The sequence below is a fragment of the Pteronotus mesoamericanus genome, unplaced genomic scaffold (genome assembly GCF_021234165.1).
Source record: "Pteronotus mesoamericanus isolate MK-2021 breed Mesoamerican mustached bat unplaced genomic scaffold, CSHL_Meso_final scaffold_167, whole genome shotgun sequence".
NCBI classification, from domain to species: Eukaryota; Metazoa; Chordata; class Mammalia; order Chiroptera; family Mormoopidae; genus Pteronotus; species Pteronotus mesoamericanus.
Window position 1 is genome coordinate 20495874 of NW_026555308.1, and position 13909 is coordinate 20509782.

The window sequence follows — 13909 nt, forward strand, 5'->3', positions numbered from 1 at the left end:
ACCACCTTAAATAAACACATAAAAAGTATCTGTGGTTAGCTCACTGCAATAAACGTCCCTCCCTCCAGCATCTAAAGAACAGTCCTCTTATTAAGTAGGTTAAGTGCGCCCCTACAACGCTGTCTTCAAGACCAGTTTTGCCACCTTCGGCCCCAAATCTCCCACATTTTGAATGAGTGGTCACAGAGTTCCAATCCTTCCCCATATCCTCTGGTGGGGCCCTCTGAGACCCTCTGAGTCAGAGCTGAGACTTTCTAGGTCACCCTGAGAGCAGGCTCCAGATGGGGTGTGGTCTTAAGCCTCCCACATCCTAAAAGCAGTTGGGGGTTCTGACATCTTACTGCCTTGGAGCAGGGTCTGTTCCTTGGCCCCCGGTCCCTGTTCAGAAGAGATCAGAGTCCATCTCGCATGCTCCTGGGCCCTGCAATGGGTGGCTCATGATGGTCACCTGATGGACCCCATCCTTGCAGCCCTGTGCCCAGCACCCCCCCCCCACCCCGAGTCAGCAGCCAGCAGCCTCCCAGTCACTGCCTCCTGCTCCGAATAGGTAATCAATGCCAGTGCCCTTTCCCTTCGGGAATGACGCTGCTGAAACAAATGGGCTGCTCTGAGGCACCTCCCAAGCCCTGAGGCCCAAGGCCAATGCCAAGGAGGGAGCAGTCTGAGCCACAGGGTCACCAAATACACAGAGGAAGATGCGGTCCAGAGGGGTGAGAGCAGCTTCTGACCACCCCTGCCTCCAGCAGTGAGCAGGAAGAGAAGCTCTGCAAATGCCCACTCCCAGGCATTTAGAAGCTGCCAGGCCCAGGGTGATCCCTGGGCAGCCCCAGACCCCACATCATCAGTAGGTACCACCCTCCATCCAAGGCTGGTGTTTCACCCACATGTCAGGCACACAGATTCCCTACAAAGTGTGCTCCCTGATTCCAGCTGTGATGGGGACACAGGAGCCTCCCACCCCATATCTGGTCCTGGGAGTCCAGGTCACAGGGCCAGGTGTCCAGATCTCGAGCCTACTCCATCCAGTACTACCAGGAGGGCTGAACTCTCAGCTGTGTGCTCCCCCTCTGCCCCGGGCCCAGACCAGGGCATTGTCCCTTTCCCTGGCCCCAGATGAGGCTGGAGAGTCCAGGAGAGGCATCAAGTCCATCATTCCCAGGGACTCAGGACTGGGGGTGGGCATCAAGCACCCTGTGGGTGCTCCAGCCCAGCCTCCCCGCCCATTTGCAAGAACTCAAGAGACTGCCCGCAGAAGGGACACCCCAACTTGCTCCTCTGAACCCTTTGTCGTCCCCCCCCCCACCGCCCCCCGCCATCCTCTGTCTCCCTCCCCAGGGACTCAGCTGCCACCCTCAGGCCAGTCCCTCCCGGGAGACTCTAACAGGAACCACTGTGCTGGGGCAGCACTCGCTGTCTGGGACTCAGCCTGCAAGTGGGGGGCAAGGGCCAAGAGATGGCCCAGCTCGAGGAAAGCAGAGGTTGGGGGGGCGGGGGCCGCAGCCTTCCCAGCCCCCTCAGCTCCCACACTGGCGCCTACCGCCGCGGGCAGCACAACTGACCTCATTCGCCAACTGCAGCAGCCTTGCGGCCGCCCGCTGCCCTCCTGGGGAGCCCCCCCCACCTCCGGAAGGGCCAGGGGTGACAGCTCCTGGCTCCCACCCCCTCCCGGCAGGTGGGGGAGGTCATCCCTTCCCTCCCCTCGCCCGGCCCAAATTATAATCCCAGTCACGTGCCTCCCAATGCACCCAAAAGCCGGACCCAGATTCTGTAACACCTTGAGGGGGAGGGGCGGGGGCCACCAGGGTGGGAGGAGAGGGGAGAAGGGCCTGGGCGCCCGCCCCCCGCAAAAGTTTCTCCTACCTTGGAGGATCCCCAAGCGCTCCTGCCAGCGGCGCCCCGGCCCCGGCCCGCGGCCAGGACGCAGCCTCCTGCCGCTGCCTCCTTAATTAATCCGGGAGAATGGGGGACGGCGCGCACGGCGGGGGAGGGCGGGAGCGGGACGCGGGCCGGGGAGGGGGCCGCGGCGGGGGCTCTCGGCCGGCCGGGGGGCTGGCGCTCGGCGGCCCCCACCCCCGGCGCTGGCTGCGGCGGAGGGCGGGGCGCGGCGCGGGGAGCGGAGCCGAGAGCGGGAGCGCGGGGAGGCTCTTTGTTCTGTAATCCCAGTAAGATTGCCAGTCATTCGCCCCGGCCCTAATCCCAGCCCCGCGCAACACCACCCTCCATTGGCTGTCATTTACATACGGGATTAGCCCGCCCGGCCCGCCCCGCGCCCAGGCCTGGGCACCGCGGGGGGAGCGCCGCTCCCCCGCCCCGATCTCCGCGCCCCACGCGCGCGCCGCCCTAGCGCGCGCCGCCCCAGTGCCCGCCGCCAGGGGGGCCTGCGGGAGGGGCGTCCGCGGCCTCGGCGCCCCCTGGCTGCCCAGCGAGGCCCCTCCATCGCCTCAGCGCCGGCCAGGGCGGATTAGGAAGCAGGGGCGCGGGGACCCGACCGCAGGGTCAAGGTCACTCAGCGGGCACAGGGAGGATCCCAGGAGGAGAGTCCAGGGCCTGGAGCGACCATAGGCCCGGCGCGTCGTCTGGGGAGACTGAAGTGAGAGCAGCTGGTCACTCCAGCCTTCCCCAGGTTATCTTCCGGTGGCTTGGCCCAGGTACCTCTTTCAGTCTTTGTCCTCTGGGATATGAAGGAAGGCGGTGACATGTCCAGGGTTGCAGCAGATCCAATTGGACACACCAGGTCTCATCTTCTCTGGGCAGCCCTCCTGATCCCCTGACTCAGGTTTTTGCCACCACTTAAACCCCCTCCTCCCCGTCCCCGTACCCACCCCTCCCCGCCCGCCCATACCAGGCGTCCTACCGAATCAGGGAGATGGGTCCCATTCTTTCCAAGACCATGCATGTTAACTCAGCCCAAGAAGCACCCTGGCCCTTGCTTTGCTGGACACTGCAGGGAGGGACCCAAACCAGATAGGCCCCATCCCCAGGGAGCTCCTGGCCTAGATGGAGAGAGCCTCATGTACATTGAGAATCTACTAGGTCCTGGCAAAGCCCACAGGGTCTACCCCCAGCCCCTGGGGCCCTGTTGGACATACAGTGGGCACTTGGTAAAGGCTAACTAACCTTGGCCGGATGGGGCTCCCCCTGGCAAGCCCACAAACCCGTCAGCCCTAGAGCTCCTCCCAGGAAGGCCATGTTGGCAATGCCCAGGCCAAGGCAGAGCCAGAGGGGCTCCTGTGCCCATTGGACGCCTTACCCACAGGAGGGTGTTGGCCAGAGAAGTGGGGATTAGGAATGAGGCCACAGATGCTCCCTCCATCCCTGCTGCCCTCTGCCCTTTTGGGGTACCTCCTCATCTCCCTTGTCACCAAGAGGCCTGGGGACACTTTGAGGTATCCTGCCGTGTGGTCCCTCTCAGACCCGTATCACCACCTGCCCTGTGCTGTCCCTGGTGTTGCAACCTGGCTGAGGAGAAGAGCTATGGTCAGGAGGCTGACTGTTCAGGTTCAAATACTGGTTCTTCCTCTCACCACTGTGTGACCTTGGGTAAGGCAGTTCACCTGAGTCTCTATACTCCTTCCTGAAGCCTCTCAGTCAACTGCAATGGGGCCGCAGTTGGATAAAAATGATGATGGCCACGTTTGTTAAGCGTCTATGAACCACTGGGCATGTTGCATATAAGAGCTCTATTTCTTACACTAAACCCGCAAAGGGTGTCCTATTGGCCTCATTTTACAATGAGGTGAAGTGACTTGCTTTAGGGACATACAGCATGTGGGTGGCACTGCTGTGACTGGCTCTGTATCCCTCATCCTTCCCCCTTGACTGGCGGTCCCTCCTTCATATCCCCATCTACCCAGGAGGTACTAGGAGTAAGGCTAGCCTCCGTGGGCCTTGCTGGGGAAGTTGATCTCAGGAAGGGCTTGCTGGCTAGGGTGTTGGTTTCTGGGCAAAATGCTTCCCAGACCCCAACTCCTGGGGCAGAAAGCCAAAAGCCTCTGAGGCCAAGCACCTGGGGGAGCTGAGGCCTGGTATAGGCTCAGTACTGCCCTCTGCAGGCAGAATCCTGAACAGCAGTAATACAAGTGGACCTTTGGGGGTGGAAGCCACCCTTCTGCCTCTGGTCTCTGTTCCCTTTGGGAACAGACAGCCTGACCCTAACCCTGTACAAGCAGAGACTGGGAGCAGTGTGGTACCCCAGAAGACCCTGGCCTGGCATGTCTAGGCCCCATTCAGCCACATGTGACCGGGGCATGACAACTGGCTCCTGGTTCACTGGCTGTGCCCTAGGCCTCTCCGAGCCTCAGCTCCCTCATCTGTAAAATGGAGCTAAAATAGTCCTTCATAAGATTGCTGTGAGGATTAAGTGACATATAATACAGGAAAATGTTTAGTGTAGTGCCTGCAGCATTCTGGGTGCTCAGTAAAGTACAGTTCTCAGTTGTTTTAATTTGTTGGCTTCACCTAGGGACGAAGTCAGACTCAGAGTCTTTGCTTGAACTGCTCTTCCTGGGGAGGTAGAAATGCTAAGGACAAGGTCATGGACATACACAGTTTTGTCCAGTTCGGTTCCTTCTCCTGAGAAAGGCAGCAGCGGCTTCTCAGCTGCAAGGAGAGCTCGGTTGAGAAGTCCTTGCCAGTGGCTGGGCTTCCCCACATTCAGGGCCTTCTCCTGCCCATCCTATGAAGCACATTAGCACTGGCCCTGCCACATCGTCCCCCAGGCCTGACCAGGTCCCCTTACTATGCAGGTGCGGAAACAGGCTCCTCTGGCTGCCTTCCTCTCAGCATCCTTGAAGCCATAGGACTTCTCCTGTTGCAAAACCCTTTCTAAGCCCTCGTTCACTCAGCCAGGCAGGCCTAAGAGTCCCCACTTCACAGATGGGAATGTAGGACACTCGGTCATTTGCAGAAGTGAGTGAGTGTATATTCCCTGTCAGCCCTGGATGCCCACTGCAGGAGCTGGTCTCCTCCCCGTGGCCCGGCGTGTATGTTCCAGATTCTCTGACCAGAAAACTGGCTAGCAGAGGCCCCTGTGGACTCAGCCCCCTGCTCCCCAGGGATTTGGTCCCAGTCCTGAGCCCCTGGCCTCCCCCATGAATACTTTCCCATCCCTCTGGCTCCTTGTTCTTTGGAGGTAAGATTCGATGTGGGGGTGAGAGAGCAGGGAGGCAGGTAGAGGGACAGCCCAGCCATCCCCAACAAGGTTACCCTTCTCTGAACGTTAGGGCAAACCCAGAGGGAGCTTGGGTTGTGTTGCGCTGTATGTGACCACAAGGGACCAAGGGTAAAGACAGTGAACCCCAAACCCTCACCCTCTGGATAAGGAGACTACAATACCAGAAGGCGAAAGACTGGCCCACAGCCGCGCAGGGTGAGCGGCAGGGTGGACCTCAGGACTGCCCATCCCCGCTTGTCATTCCTTTGTACCATCTCTGTGGCTTTTCTTATATTTTATCTGGTAATTGCTATTTATCCTTTAAAAATGAGACAAATGGCTTCTGGAATCAACAGCTATTTTCAGACCAGCATATCTCCTATTCCCTCATAGAAACCAAAGGAAAAATAAAATTCAGTGTTTGGAAATATGTTTTCAAGGCAGCATGCAGGGTCCATGAAACAAGGGCAGACGGGCGGCCACCGACACGGTAACCTAGATGTTAAAGGCCCTGAGCCAGTCTGCTCAAGTGTGTGGAGGCCACAGGGGAGCAAAGCGTAGGCGATGGGCTTGCTTGGGGGTCCCAGAGTCTGTGACCAAGTCTCCAACCTCCTCCCCCAACGAGGGGCCATCCCCCACGCCTCCTGGCATTGCCTTTCATCCCCTGCCTGCACTTCATTTTCCTGGAGCTTTGTCTCTATGGCTTGTCCGGGCTGCTAAGGACAGAAAACGTTTCCCTCACTGGAGTATTTGATAAACACAGTAACCTCTCAGAGTCCTCCAAGCCTTCTGGAATCTGAAAAATAAAGCCCTACTGTTGGGACTTCAAGCAGCCTGACAAGCTGGGGCGGGGACAACCTGGACGCAGGGAGGTCTTCCTTTAGGACCCAGGTGGAGCCGCAGCCTGCAGCCCGGCCCGCGGGCCCTAGGGGTGGCGCCGGTGAGTAGTCTAGGGCAGTGCTGGCCAAAAGAAATGGGACATGAGCCACAAATGCACGCCACAGAGGAAATTTTAAATTTCCTAGTAGCCATGTTAAAAAAAAGTAAAAAGAAACAGGTGACATTAATTTTAATAATTTATTTTACCCAGGATATCCAAAATGTGCTTGTTTCAACATGTAATATTTTTAAAAATTGAAGTATTTTACAATTTTTCTCTTGTACTCAGTCTGTGAAATGGAATGTCTCTTTTACACTCACAACACATCTCAATTTGAATGAGACAGACGGTAATATGTGACTAGTGGCTGCGTACTGGACAATGCAGGTCTGGAGGATAATTTTCTAACCCTGTTTATGCCGCAGAGACTTTTTCCAACAGAGTCTCACGTAGACAGTCAGCCCATGTGAGAGACAAACGTGGCGCTGCTGGGGTGGGAGCGAGAGTGGGTCCTGGTGCTGCCCTCTCAAGCCCCTTCACCTGCTGGGTCCTTTGAGAACTGCTCCTGAGGGCAGACGTTGAAGATACTGCTAATAGTATAACTGACATTTATTGGATGCTTACTGTAAGCCAGGTGTGGTGCTAAACCTCTCACGTCATGCTCATTCTAAGGAAGAAATGGGCTCGGCTTGGTGCCTCGGGTTAGAGGGTCAGCTTCCCACATCCCACGTTCCACCCAGCAGTAGGACTCATGGAGGCTGCCTGTGGGGCCCTCGGACCCCCTGGCTGGGAGGAGCTGGGACAAGTGGGGAACAAACTCATTGCCCCTTTCATCGCCCCCCACGCGGGCCCCTGCCCCCCAGGCCCCAGCTCTGCCTGCCTCTCAACCCTGGCAGGAACCAGCAGGCTTGGTTTTCCAGCGAGTACCAGGCAGCTGCTCTACCAAGCATATTTATTAATAGTTATAAATTAGTGAATATTTGGAACAACTTCAGGGCCAGAAAAGGAAAAACAGGGGAAAGCACTTCCAAGCAACTCCCCTAGACACTGTTGGAAAAAACCAAGGTTTATCAGAAAGCTCTGGGGGACTTCTTTTTGATGTGTGCCTCGGGGGAGGGTCGGGGAGAAGGGCCACGATGCAGCCAGGCGCCTTCTCCCTGCTCATAACTGAAACTCAGCAACATCATGTGGGGTGGTTTCTTCTCTCAGCCTCAGCTTTCTCATCTGCAGAGGGGGTTTCTGCCACAGCCCAAGGCCTACAGTGAGCTCAGCGCCAGCCCTGGTGAGACCTCTGGGGCACTGAGGACAGGGACCAGATGTAGCAGGTGGGCCAGCAGAACGGGGTGGAGGGGGGAGTCATCTGGGAGCATCTTCCATCTCAGCTCACTGACTGACTTTGGGGGACCTGGGCCTCAGTTTTCTCCCTTTGTGTGCTTGTTAAGAGCACAGGTCCAGCCCTGGCCAGGTAGCTCAGTTGCTTAAAGCATCATCCCAATACTCCAAGGTTGTGGGTTCGATCCCCAATCAGGGCACATACAAGAATCAGCTAATGAATGTGTTAAGTGGTACAACAAATCAATGTTTCTTTCTCTCCCTTCCTCTTTCTCTCTGAAGTCAATTTTTGAAAAATTTTTTATAAAAAGAGAGCACAGGTCTGGACCCTTCCAGGAGAAGTGTCAGCTCAGACAGGAGGGGCAGGGGAGAAGCCTGGGACTTGGCATTTTAGAACAGCGTCCCCAGGCCTTTCTGACACATATTCAAGTTTGGGGAGCACTGGCTTTCATATTCTCAGAGAGCTGTTTAGGCTGTGGCACGTGTGGTCTAACCACATCGCCACACAGTACTGACCCTCAGCCGCCTCCCTGGTGCCGTGGGGCCCTCGACGCTGGCTCCTCTGTCACAGGCTGCCAGACTGGCCCTGAGATGGTAGGGCCCTAATTCCACACCAGCACCCCCTCTGCACCTGGCGTCGTGTATACCCATCCCATACCTGGGAGCCCGGGGCCAGCAGAAGGGGCCCTTGGCACTGGAGCCAGAGGGGGCACCCAATTCAGCCAGAGGAGGGAATGGGGTTTCCAGGGCCCCGTGAGGGAGGGTGAGCCAGCGGGACTCCAGCCTCCATGCCCCAGACATACTAGTTCAGGGCCCCAGCACATGCTGAGACAGTCCTCTTCCACCCCAGGATTTTCTGGGAACCCAGGGCCCTGCTGCACCCGCCTCACCCCAGGAGAAGACTTACCACACTGGTCTCCCTTTCTCCCTGACCAGCCTTCTGTAGCCTCCACCCTCTGAGGGGCGGTCCGGCCCAGGCCTTGGCCCAAGGTCTTGGTTTTGCATCAGCAAACGGAAGTGGGCCTTTGCCCAGTGTCTTTGCACACGCAGTCCCAAACCCAGGGCCCTGCCTGCCCCCCCCAGACCAGCTCCTCGTCCTCCCCATCTCAGCCTTCCTGACTGCACCCACCCTGCCAAGGATCCCAGAGACCCTTAGGAGCTCTGAGCACTTGGCCTGGTCAAAATTTTACATTAGGTGAACAATTATTTGATTCCTTTCTTACTCACCGTTAAACTCTAAGCTCATGTGAGGGGAGAGGTGGTTGGGCATGGTTTTCAAGCATCTTGGTGTCCCCAGCATCCAGCCTGGCGCTCAGTAGGGCTCTACAAACACTTGCTGAATGAATGAATGAATGAATGAATGAATGAGTATGGGATTCATTTGTTTGTCTTCAGGTGACTTGTTGGACTTTATTTTCTATTTCTCTCCATCTGTTTGTTGCTGTCTTTCTAGGTAGCTCTCACCAGCAAAATACGTGCTTGGGTGTGATTTAATGTCCTTGTCACTGCCTTAGCCTCTGTCTCTCCTCACGTATTCTCTCCATGTTTGATCCTAGCTGACTCTCTCAATTGTCTCTGTCTTTGTCTCTCTGTCTAAATCAGCTCTTTCTTTCCTGTGATGCTTGCTGTCGTCTGTCTCTCTGCACCTTTAGCTCCCAATGATCTCCGGTTTGTCCTTTCTGTCTCTGGGGCTCTGTCTCTTTTGCTGGGGACCTCCATGTCCATTGCTCTCTGTCTCTCTCTCCTCGAACCTCTGTCTCCGTTGTTGTTGCTCTCTGCCTCCTCCTCTGGTTCTGTTTGCCGGAATCTTTCAAGAACAGCAAGAGGCATGTAATTGAGCTGGGGCCGTCTCCATGGTTGCAGCTGTGGAGTAACTGAAAGATCAATTTGGAATGACTGTCTCTGTAATAATTGTGCCTTAATAGTTTCTGTGAGGCAGAGTGGGGCTCTGTGTGAGGTGGCCAGGACCACCCTGGGACCCTGGCAGGAAAAGGCCACCTCGAGCCCCCAGAACCCCTGGGCCAGGCTGTGGAGGGGACACTTGGCCTTAGCCAGAAACAGGAGGAGGGTGGGTGCAGGTGAGTGGGAAGGGAGGCCGGTCTCACCCCCCCCCCACACTCTCCCCGAGGTGTTCCTGCCTCTCTGCTCCTACCCGCTGTGCCCCGCTCCTGTTTATAATTTATGCTTATGATCAGAATTATCAGCAATAATGATAACATGATTATAATTGCCAAGCTGCCTGGTTCAATTGCAGTGCTGTTGGTAAATATTATGATAGAGAGTAGCGTGAGGTCACTGCCTCCCAGAGCTTAGAGATATCGAGGGGGATGGGAGTGCTGCACCATTACATGGCCCCTCCTTTGCTCCCAGCCAGACCCACCCAGCCGTCTGCAGAACACTTGCAGCTCCATCATTTGCTCATCCATTTAACAACCAACAATCCTCCCCATGTCTAACTTAAATCATTCCTGCTTTAGGTTCAGCAGTAGCCATTTAGAAGGCTGTTGGATATGGAGGCATGTCATCTTCTGCCCCTCCAAAAGAGGGCACTCCAGAGCTGTGGTGTGACTTCCACCTGGGAGACGAGGTGGCTCAGAGAAGATGGTCCTTCCACGTCTGGGTTAGGTTTGACTGGTGGCTCAGGCCCCCAGGAGCTGAGAGGTGGTCTGAGGCGTCTTGGCAGAGGGCTAAGAACAGGATAGTGCCACTGCCCTAGGCACAGGTCCTGAGGGACAGGGGACATTTCTAGCATCCAGAGACCTCCTTCCTGCCTGGGAGAAGTGAGGCTGGAGGCCCAGGGTAGCAGCAAAGTTTGCAACCTGCCTTAGACATAAAAATAGCCCCATTAAGAGAGCCCATCCAGATAACCCAAGGCCATGGCGAGATGTGCCCACTGCTGCCTCCCAACGGCCCACTCCGAACTGAGCCCCTCAGTGTCAGTGGAACTGAGCCCTCACTCCACCTGCGCCCCGGAATCACCAGCCTGGCTGCCAGCAGCCTGGAATCACCGTCAGTCTCTGCTGCTCTGACGCCCATGTTCAGGAAAGACCGGAGGCCTCTGAGTCAGTGAGGCCACGAGCAGGGACAGTGATGCCCACAGGTAGGGCCGAGGCAGTGTTCAGGATGGCACCCGCAGTCCACGGCCACCCTGTGGGTGGCGAGCAGAGGCTCAGTGCCCCGGTGTTATATCTGGGGGCTCTAAGGCTCAAAGAGACTTGCCCCATTGCACAGTGTAGCACGTGGCAGGGTGGGGGATTTGCCCAGTGCCTGCTAGAGGTGACTTGGAGCCTCCCGACAGGACGAGCCAGCACGGCCCCAGTCCCCGATGTGCTGCATTATTCATAAGCCCCACATTCCCCCCGGGGTAAACATTCAGAAGGAGCGTTTCAAATCCACTTGCCTGCTCTGAAAATAAATGAGCAGAGAATGCCGGCACACATGGAGGTGGTGGGCCCAGACTCCGCAGGGCCCTGGGAAAGCTTGCAGATGGCCTATTTCTGTCCCTTCACCCAAGGCCCCCGAATGGCAGGGCCCAAGACCCATGAGCTTGGCAAGCAGGGCCAAGCCGAGAGGAGGGTCTGAGGCCATGTGCCCCTCTTTGCCCACTTTTCCTGTCCCGGCCTGGGGACAGCTCAGCCTCCAACATCTGAGGTGACTGTGACTCTTAGGACCTGTTGGTTCCTGGGCAGCTGGTACAACCTGGGGATCCTCCAGGATCTAGGAAGCTGGTCAGGCCCAGAGAATGCCTTGGCTCCTTGCCAGAATCAGGCAGCTACACACTTAACTGGTGCTTTTATGGCCGAAAAAATAAAGAGGCGCCATGCTGCTGCCTCCATCATGTGGAAGATGCCCCAGAGCCCCCTGCCTCCCTGAGCTGCCTGTGCACTTCTCCACCAAGCCCCCCTCCAGAGAAGCTCGCCACCCAGGAGGCCCTCAGCACCCACAGACAGCCTGAACTCCAGGGTGGACCTTTTGCAGAGGGAGCATCAAAGATGGAAATGTTTATTTAGTTAAATGCACAGCAACTTTGATTTTTTGAAAGGAAGTCAGTGCTTTGGACCAAGATCACAGAAAATGGCCTTGGTTTCAACAGCAAGAGAACTGCCCGTCTGAAGTTCTAGACGGGGTATGGATTGGTCTGCTGTCAGGGCTGGGCTGCTCAGGTGAGGAAGGAGACGGGGAGGTCACCCGGGGAGAGAATGTGGAACAATGCACTCAGCTAACTCATCAGCTCCAGCCCTCAAGGAGACGACAAAGCTCGTGTCCTTGTTCCCCAGGTGACAAGGAGAGCAGCATACAGGCGCAGGAAGCCAGGGACTCGCCTGCTGAGTCTCCTCTCCGACTCCTCAGAGCCACAGGTCACACCCGACACCAGTGAGCTGAGTGTGGGCTGGATTTCAGCCCCATCTGCCCCGGGCACAAAGTACCAGGTCCCCCAAGGCTGAGGGCTGGGACCCTTTGAGATCTCAGAATGGAAGTATCCTTCAGGTGACAGACAGGGACTATCCACTCCATTCGGGAGCAGGGAGGCAGGAGTTGCTGTGCAACTGTAGGCAAGTTTCCTTCCCTCTCCGAGCCTAGGGTCACTTTGTAAAATGAGAAGAGTCTAATATTCCAACGAATCTCCCTTGGCTTCATTCTAAATGGTCTAAAAGGGGCCATCTAACCAGAACCAAAGGGAACCCAGAGATAAAGAGAAGGACCTCATTGGCCTAGTGGTTAAGAGTGCAAATCCCAGCTCTGCCCGTTGTTAGCTGTGTGTCTTTGGGCAAATAACTTCACCTCTCTGTGCATCAGTGACTTCATTAATCAAAAGGGGATGAGGAGCTTGCCCACCTGAAGGAGGTGCCATGGGAGCTAAATGAGTTCCTATGTGCTGTCTGGCATGTAGAAGGCTCCACGGCATTAGTTACGAGGGCCCTACTCCCGGCCTCGGCCCCAGCCCCCTGCAGCCTGAGGGACCCTAGTGGGGATGCGGGGCAGAGGCCCGAGAGGACAGACACACTGGACCTCTAGGCTTGCCCTACTGGGCCTCAGTGGTGCCAAGCTGCCTCCACAGTCAGCTCGTCACACTTAGCACCCCAGCTCGGCATCTGCCCGGAGCAGAGCTGCCTTCTAATTATTTCAGAGCTCACCACCCCTAAGCCACCAACCCCCTGCCTGCTGGGCCCTCCTTAGAGGTGTGCCTCAACCCTTCTGGACATCTGGGTCTCCTGCCTAGACTCCTTGAGAGCAACACCCAGCTCTGAGAAGCAGTTTGTCCAGGCCCACACCATCTGCAGCCCTGCCGGACCTGGACCTTCCTGTCACTGTTGACAGCTGAGACTGTCTCTCCCCAGACTCCTGATCTTTTTCTCTTTTTTAAGATTTTATTTATTTATTTTTAGAGAGGGGAGGGAGGGAGAAAGAGAAGAGAGAAACATCAACGTGTGGTTGTGTGGTTGCATCTTGTGCACCCCCTTTTGGGGACCTGGCTGGCAACCCAGGTGTGTGCCCTGACTGGGAATTGAACCTACAACCCTTTGGTTTGCAGGCCGGCACTCAGTCCACTGAGCCACACCAGCCAGGGCCAGACTCCTGGTCTTCCCCAGCTAGCTGTCCCCCAAGGCCAGGACTCTGGTCTGTCTTGCCCTCCGCTCTATGTCCTGCACCCAGAACACCTGAAGGAGCTCAGTAGATGTGTGTTCATTGAATGAAGGGTGGGTAGGCCTACTATCGAGGGGCTAGACCTAGAGCCCTGGGCCCCCCATCTCTGAGGCATGATCTTCCAGGCTTGCCTTGCGATGGGCCCGCTGGGGCCAGTGCCGCAGTCCTCCTAGAACACGTGCCAGGGCATCCAGGCACTCAGAGGACCCCGAGGCTCCTGACGGATGATCCCTGGGTGTCCTCAAAAGCCCCTTGTCTGCCTGCCAACATTCTGTTCTCCTCTCCAGGTGCAGCTCTCCTGCCACTGCCTCCAGGAAGAGGTCCCCAACCCCAGGCTGGTCAGCTGCCTGTCTGGGCCCCCGCAGGCCCCGAGGACTCTGGCTCTGCTCAATCTTCTTTGCAGAGAACTGGATAAAGGAAGAAAAAGAACACCGCACAAGACACGCCTCTCTTCCTGCCTGGCCCCTGAATGGTTCCCACAAGGGGCTGGGCCCAGCTGTATAACTGCAGGACAAGAACGTGTGGCACATGGTTCAACAAGCTGGAAAAATGTTCCTTTAAGTACTAAAGCATAACATTTTCTTCCTTTCTTCTGTGGTGTCTTTTTCAACTTCTCATGGTGTTTGTGTTTTTTTGTTTTTTTGTTTTTTTTTTTCAATTTGCTATTGGATGTCATTCTAAGTAAAGGAAAATGAAAAATTTTAATTATTTGCATTTTGACATCTCATCCTTTACCATTTGTCTTTATGTTGTTCAATGCCAGGCTTGAATGCAGCTATAAGAGCATTTAACTTGCACATGGAATCATCCAGTTTACACACCTCATATTGCGGCTTGCACGTGCATATGTGTTACAGTCTCACCCCAATAATGGAAACACTGCACAAAACTGATGTGAC

At 56.1% G+C, this 13909-nt stretch overlaps 1 protein-coding gene across 2 annotated transcripts in view; it reads right to left on the reverse strand.

The window, feature by feature from the left end:
• GTF2IRD1 (GTF2I repeat domain containing 1) overlaps positions 1–1908 on the reverse strand; it is a 106804-nt gene extending 104896 nt beyond the window's left edge. For both annotated transcript variants that reach the window (XM_054589712.1, XM_054589711.1), the window contains exon 1: positions 1861–1908. The gene's annotated coding sequence lies outside the window, so the exon portion shown is untranslated. The remainder of the gene's footprint in view (positions 1–1860) is intronic.
• Between the last annotated feature and the right edge of the window lie 12001 nt (positions 1909–13909).